The following is a 7,339-nucleotide window of genomic DNA, read 5'->3' on the forward strand; positions in this document are numbered from 1 at the left end:
GCAACCTCCGCCTCCTGGGTTCAGGCAATTCTCCTGCCTCAACCTCCTGAGTAGCTGGGACTACAGGCACGCGCCACCATGCCCAGGTATTTTTTTGGATTTTTAGTAGAGACGGGGTTTCACCATGTTGGCCAGGCTGGTCTCGATCTCTTGACCTTGTGACCCACCTGCCTCGGCCTCCCACAGTGCTGGGATTACAGGCGTGAGCCACCGCGCCCGGCCCCAGAATGTCCTCTTCTTATGTTCATGTAGCCATGGGCAGTGAAGCTGTGAAAAATTATACTTGAGTTCAGCTCAAATTTAAGTATGCAGTTTTACTATATTTACAGGTCTGGGACTTTCATGACCTAATGCTCGAGCCACCATGCTATCTTTTCCCCCTGAGTTGGCAGTGCCAGAATAAGTCGATTCTTCACAGTATCAATTCATGGATTGATTTAGGGTCTCCACATTGTGTACTTAATAGCTGTTTAATTGAGCTGAAGGAAACCTTAGAGGCAGCACAGAATTGTGGGAAGATAATAAAAACGGTCTGTTTCAGTGCTAAAATCCTATAATTTTGTGTTCTACACTTAAATACTTGAACATTTGTTTGTAAGTATAGAAGACAAAATTACAGAATTTTAGAAAATATTTATAAACTGATATTTTGACACATAGGGTAAATTTTCTGACGTATTGGTATCTGTAAGGAAAACTGGGATTAAAATTGTAAGTGAGGTGATAATGATGACCTTCCATCCTAAGGCAATGCTGCCAAGTTTGTCTGGCATATATTGAGAACTTGCAACGGGCCAGGTACAGTAAGGGCTTTGAATACACTTAATTAGGGATATTATTTAATGAAAGGTATTGGTTAATTATGATGTAATTAATTATTAGTTCAGGGAATTTAGTATTCTTGTTAACTAATGCAACTCAGAATTAGGTGGTATTATTAACTCTATTTCACCCTGAGGAAACTGACGCTCAGAGAATAGTTTCTCCAAGATTATAAAGCTGGTCAATGGACAAGCTAGGATTATTAGGTAATTTACATGCGGAATTGGTGCCCTAACTTGGTGTTTCTCTTTTGCAATCAGTAGGTTAGATTCTTTGAGAAGACCTGGAATCCTGTCATGCTTAGCAAGTATCAGAAAAAACGGAACAGACTTATTTAGGCCCTGAGAGCTTCCTAAAGTTCAGGAGCAAAAGGCAAGGATGCAGAGTTCCACGGAGGTGGTGAGAGACATGAAGGGCAGGCCAGGCACGGTGGCTCACGCCTATGACGCCAGGACTTTGGGAGGCTGATGTGAGCGGATCATGTGCGATCAGGAGTTCGAGACCAGCCTGGCCAACATGGTCAAAACCCTGTCTCTACCAGCACTTTGGGATCTGCCAAGGCGGGCAGATCATGAGGTCAGGAGATTGAGACCATCCTGGCCAACATGGTGAAATCTCGTCTCTACTAAAAATACAAAAATTAGCTGGGTGTGGTGGTGTGTGCCTGTAATCCCAGCTACTCGGGAGGCTGAGGCAGGAGAATCACTTGAACCCGGGAGGCGGAGGTTGCAGTGAGCGGAGATGCCGCCATTGTGCTCCAGCGACAGAGCGAGACTGCATCTCAAAAAAAAAATTTTTTTTTTTACTTCTTTTCTAAAAATAGTATAAATGAATTAGTTGTCTTTCGTGTATTCTATAAAAATTATTTAACTGATGTTTAAAATAAACTTTCCCAAATTATTTTAAAGTCATATATAGAATGAGAGTATCTTAAAATTGAGTTGTAGAAAAAATGTTAGCACATAGCATCATAATTTTTCCTACAGGAAAGAATTTTATGAGAATCTGTCAAAAGATAACAAACATATCAAAAGATATGTTGAAGCTGAGTTGTTCACTTAGCTAGACTATCAATATATTGAAGAAGACTAAGTATTGTAAGCAATGCTTGAGAAAACTTAAAGTTTTTTATTTTTAAAGCAAAAATCATAGCTTAAAAAAATCTCACAGTTGAAGAAAAGGATGAACTTTCCTAATTTGTAACTTACTATTTATAGTTTAGCTACCACTTTTACCTTTTGAAGCTTCTCCAACATAATTATTCTCATTTTTTAAATTGCGGATTTACCAGTTAAATTGGTTTGTGATTATAAGTGTGCCTGTTAATATATTAGGCTGCCCTTCTAGATTGAAAATTCTTCCCTGAAATTAGCACCGAAGCTAAAAAGAATAGTGATCAAGAGGAATTTGTTAAGTAATTGACAGAATTATAGATAATAGTTTTATAATCTATTACCTATTTGCTACTGTTTTGTAGTAGAATTTATTAAATCACTTGGCCATTTTTTTGCTCAGTGTTTAGTGCTAGTTAAAGAGAAGATAATTTAGTGTTTTGTTGATTTGTGCAGCTGAGCTGAGCCTAAGTGCAGAAAGAAACACTGCAATGTACACTCTATATTGCAGATATGGAAGTGTGTGTCTTTGTTTCCTTGTGCCATTCTTGACCAATGCTGCCCTCAGCAATAATGCTGAGCACCCTTATAGTTCTCAAAGGGTATTCACATTTATTCTCATTTACTCTTTACAGCAAGACCAAGGCAGGTGAATTGTTTGCATAGTTTAAGAGACTTGCTCAAGGTTGGGCAGTGAATTGATGGTAAGATGGGACATGAACAGAAACATCTTAACCTTGTGCTTTCCAACAGAAAGCAGATTTGAAGGTGATTCTTCTGTGGCCTTAAAATGGGTATGCTGGGGCTTCTTCTAGGCCCTTCTTGCCTTTGTATATTTAGAGATAGCTCAACCTTATCAGGAGTCAAAACTTGGTGTTCATTTCAGGATTTTAATATTTACTCTATAATTGAACTAACTGGTGTCTCTCACAAAACTGTGGATGTGTTTTGTTTTTTTTTCTTGTAAAAAATGATGCAAGCCTTTTGAATTATTCAAACTTTTTATACAGTTTTAAAACAAAAAAATTGTTTTTTAAAAATTTCATTTCTTGCTGGGCATGGTTGTGGCTCAGGTCTGTAACTCCAGCACTTTGGGAGGCCGAGGCAGGCAGATCGCTTGAGGTCAGGAGTTTGAGACCATCCTGGCCAACATGGTAAAACCCTGTCTCTACGAAAAATACAAAAATTAGCCAGGCATGTTATGTGCACCTGTGGTCCTAGCTACTCTGGAGGCTGAAGCAGGAGAATCACTTGAACCTGGGAGGCAGAGTTTGCAGTGAGCTGACATCCTGCCACTGCACTCCAGCCTGGGCAGCAGAGTGAGAATCTGTCTCAAAAAAAAAATATATATATAATATATATATTATATTATATATATAAATATAATATTTTATTTCTATGGAGATTAGCAATGTTTACAGGTTACAATAGGTTGATTAAAGAAAATCATCAGTTGAGTATTTCAGAATATTTGCATAGGGTAACATTAACAATGTTTGGCTTTCCAAATGTGAGATAAATATATAAGTACATTCACCAATTAGGATTATTATCTGGTCAGCACATCCTTCTTTGAACTTCATGTTATAACAAAACAAACAGGCTGCTGTCTAATGATGAAGAGCAATGTAGCAGACAGTTTGCCCCGCCCTTCCTCCATCTCTTCCTCCTTCATTTCCATTTTTTGTCCATCTTTCTCTCTATATTTTCTTTTTTGGTCTTTGTAGTTCTGTCTTGCTTTCTTCCTTTCTGAATTTCATTTTTCAAAACACTTGTTGGTAATACTCCAAATCCTGGCCAACTTACTCAGTTTTACATTAAAGAAATGGTCTTAGAAAATCCCACACAAAAAGAGAGCATTCTGGTAACTCTTAGGTTAGGTTAAGACTAGACATATATGTGTCCATTTAAAAGATGCTTGTTAAGCGCTTTTAAACAGTGTACACGAACTCATCTTTTTTATGGCTGCGTAGTATTCCACGGTGTATATGTGCCACGTTTTCTTTATCCAGTCTCTTGTTGATGGACATTTGGGTTGGATCCAGGTCTTTGCTAATTTACATTCCCACTGGCCCTGGACGAGTGATCCAGTTTCTCGGCATCCTCACCAGTGTTTGGTATTATCACTCTTTTTTATCTTAACCAATCTGATAAGTATGTAGTGAGATCTTATTTTGGCTTGCCCATTTCCTTAATGGCAAATGATGTTAAATACCTTCTCATGTGCTTATTTGCCATCTTCTTTGGTGAAATGTTTTATTTTGCTTATTTTTAAATTGGATTTTGTCTTACTGTTGAGGTTTGAGAGTTCTTTATATATTCTAGATACAAGTTCTTTGTCAGCATATACATGGTAACATGAAATTTTTTCTTTCTCCCAGTCTTGTAGCATGCCCTTTTACCCTCTTTGTAGGGTCTTTGCAGAGCAACAGACCTTAAGATAGATTATCTTAAGGTCTTAACTATCTTAACTGCAACTAATATTATTAACTTAAAAAATTTTCACTTGATTACAAGATAACCTTTAAATTTTGTCTAACTTTCTCTCTCTTTTTTTATGTTTTAGACGAAGTTTCACTCTTGCCGTCCAGGCTGGAGTGCAATGGCACAATCTCAGCTCACTGCAACCTCTGCCTCCCTGGTTCAAGCAATTCTCCTGCCTCAGCCTCCTGAGTAGCTGGGATTACAGGTGCCCACCACTATACCCAGTTAATTTTTGTATTTTTAGTAGAGACAGGGTTTCACCATGTTGGTCAGGCTGGTCTCAAACCCCTGACCTCAAGTTATCTACCCACCTTGGCCTCCCAAAGTGCTAGGACTGGATTGCAGGTGTGAGCCACAGCGCCTGGCCTAATTCTTGTTGATTATAAAATATTTAAAAATAAAAAACAGTTAAAAAATTTAAACATCCTATAAATTCTATAGCCCAAAATAACCATCGTCAGTGTTTTTGAAATGCTTAATCTCTCTCTTATAGATAATAAACAGAAGTAATTTACAAAACTATTACTCCTTAAATTTTAAAAAGTGTTAAATTCATTTCTATTCAAATACAAAAGAAAGAAAAAAGTGAAAGTATGGCTTGTATTTCAGGTAATATTTATTTGCATCAGGGAATTTTGGTTCTTATGAGATACCTTTCAAAGAAAGAAAAAGGTTATGAAAAAAATTAAAAATTAAACTATTTTTTAATTATAGGTTTCAACTTTATTGATTAGCTCCATCCCATGAAGATAATCAACCCTTTTATATTTTCCCACATTTCAATTTTTATTACTTTAACCAAAGTAAAGTGTGTAAAGTTAATAACACCCATCTTCAAACCATGGACATTTAATTTCCGCAGTTGTGTTGGCCGGGTTTTTTTCTGTCAGCTCTGCCATTCATATTCTGTGTTGTGAAACTGCCTCTTCTATGACCTTCTCATGCACCAAATTTAGTCACTCTAGACAAAAGCAGTGGCACTGCCCGGTTTTATGCGTGGTCATTACTTGAAGAGTACCTGAGTCCCTCTGGAGTTGGAGGCAGCACGGCCTTTTCTTACATCTCAGCCTTTCCCAGAGTTTAGATTTTCACAGTTACATCACAGTACAAAGCCGAGTCTGTTTCTTTGTACAATGGAGATACTTCTTAATTGTTTTTGATGGTATTTCTTAATTTTGGTAACCGAGCTCCCCCTCCCAGCTTTCTCTACTGCCCTGTTGCCCTTTAGTCTAGGACATGTGGCTTCTTATTAAGCAATGGGTGAAGGGTATGAAAAAAAGTCGGAGAGGCAGAAGAGACGAAGACATGGCAAAGCTCTCTTTGACTGCTGGGGGAGGACCCAGAGAACAGAAGAAGAAAGGGGAAGAATACATTGGCATCTAAATCCCTCCTCAAGGTTAAAATCTCTGGGGTGAGTGAGAGTGGAGTCACAGTGGAATCACAGAGGGGTTTGATGGAGAGAGGCTTTGCTTACTGGCTGTTGGGGGCATTGCCTGGGGATAGAACCATGCCCTAGTGAATCCTCCTCAGTCAGCTCTTTGCCACTCTGTATGGTGCCAGGTACTGGTTAAAAAGGGGCTGGGCACTGCAGCTCAGGCCTGTAATCCCAGCACTTTGGGAGGCTGAGGCAGGTGGATGACTTGAGGTTAGGAGTTTGAGACCAGCCTGGCCAACATGGTGAAACCCTGTCTCTACAAAAATACAAAAATGAGCCAGGAGTGGTGGTGAGCACCTGTGGTCCCAGGTCCTCAGGGGAGGGGGCTGAGGTGGGAAGATCACTTGAACCCGGGAGAAGGTGGAGGTTGCAGTGAGCCGAGATCAAGCCACTGTACTCCAGCCTGGGTGACAGAGCAAGACCCTGTCTAAAAAAAATCAACGAAAACATAGATAGATAGATGATTGATAGTTAGATAGATAGATAGATAGATAGACAGACCAGAAATGGCCTCTGCGCCACCAAGCACTGCCCTCCTGTGGTGTCTAGTAAAGGCTGAAGTTCCCTGGTTTACTTCCAGAGCTCCTTCTAGCCAAATATAGGGTTCCGACAGCTGAGAGAACCTGAGGCTGTGGGACTGGATAGGGAGGAAGACAGGGGGTCCCCACAGTGAGGGCAAAGTGACCTGGAGCACTGGGACAATGAGGATATCGCCCAAGGTGAGGACTTTGCAGCCCGATCAGGAGTCGTGGTTGGTAGGAGCAGATGACAGACCTGCAGGGCACAGACCTGGAATGAGGCTGGTTGCAGCCCCTTCGCCACATGCAGGGTCCCAGCCTAACCCACTTGCCTTGTCCTGATCTTAGTGTCAACGCCTCCAGTGTTTCTCTGTCAAGTGAAATGCTGCCTTTAAGACTCAGATGTATGTGCTTGTTTATAGTAAGAAAGCATCTGTTACTTCCTATTTTCTCAAGTGTTTTCATCAAGGTATGGTGAACTTTTTCAAAGGCTTTGCCAACATGTTTGAAGATGACTCATGTGTTTCTTGTTAGAACTGTTAATCATCCATGAACGGGTTCGTTCATAATGAGCCAATCTTGTGTTCCTGTGATTCCCACTTTGCCGTGGTATACTATTCTCTAAATTTTTCTTATTTACATCAGTATCAGTTACACTACTTTGTAATCTTGTCACTTTTTAACTTTAGTTTAGGTATTGCTTCACTAAAAGTATTAGAAAACTTTTCTTCATTTAAAATGGTCTTGAACAGGCTATAGAGTATTGGAACTCTTTGGTCCTTAAAGATTTGGTAGAATTTTCTTGTGAAAGCATCTGGGCCTGATGCTTTTTTTGTGAAGTGGTTTCATAATATCGTGATTTCTTCTAGGAAAGTTGGTTGGTTTAAATTTTCTATTTATCATGGAATTAATTTTGGTAATCTGCTTTCTCAAAGAAAATTATTCATTTCATATGTTTTCCATTTTAT

General features: G+C 39.4%; 1 long non-coding RNA gene across 1 annotated transcript in view; it reads left to right on the forward strand.

Annotated features, from left to right (window-relative positions):
* The window catches only part of LOC116537884, an 18,471-nt gene extending 12,382 nt beyond the window's left edge, over positions 1–6,089 (forward strand). The window contains exon 3 of the long non-coding RNA XR_004263396.1: positions 5,994–6,089. This is a non-coding gene — a long non-coding RNA (uncharacterized LOC116537884). The remainder of the gene's footprint in view (positions 1–5,993) is intronic.
* The last annotated feature ends 1,250 nt before the right edge of the window (positions 6,090–7,339 follow it).

Source organism: Sapajus apella, unplaced genomic scaffold (assembly GCF_009761245.1).
Source record: "Sapajus apella isolate SASKATOON/1434 unplaced genomic scaffold, GSC_monkey_1.0 scaffold114, whole genome shotgun sequence".
Taxonomy (NCBI): domain Eukaryota; kingdom Metazoa; phylum Chordata; class Mammalia; order Primates; family Cebidae; genus Sapajus; species Sapajus apella.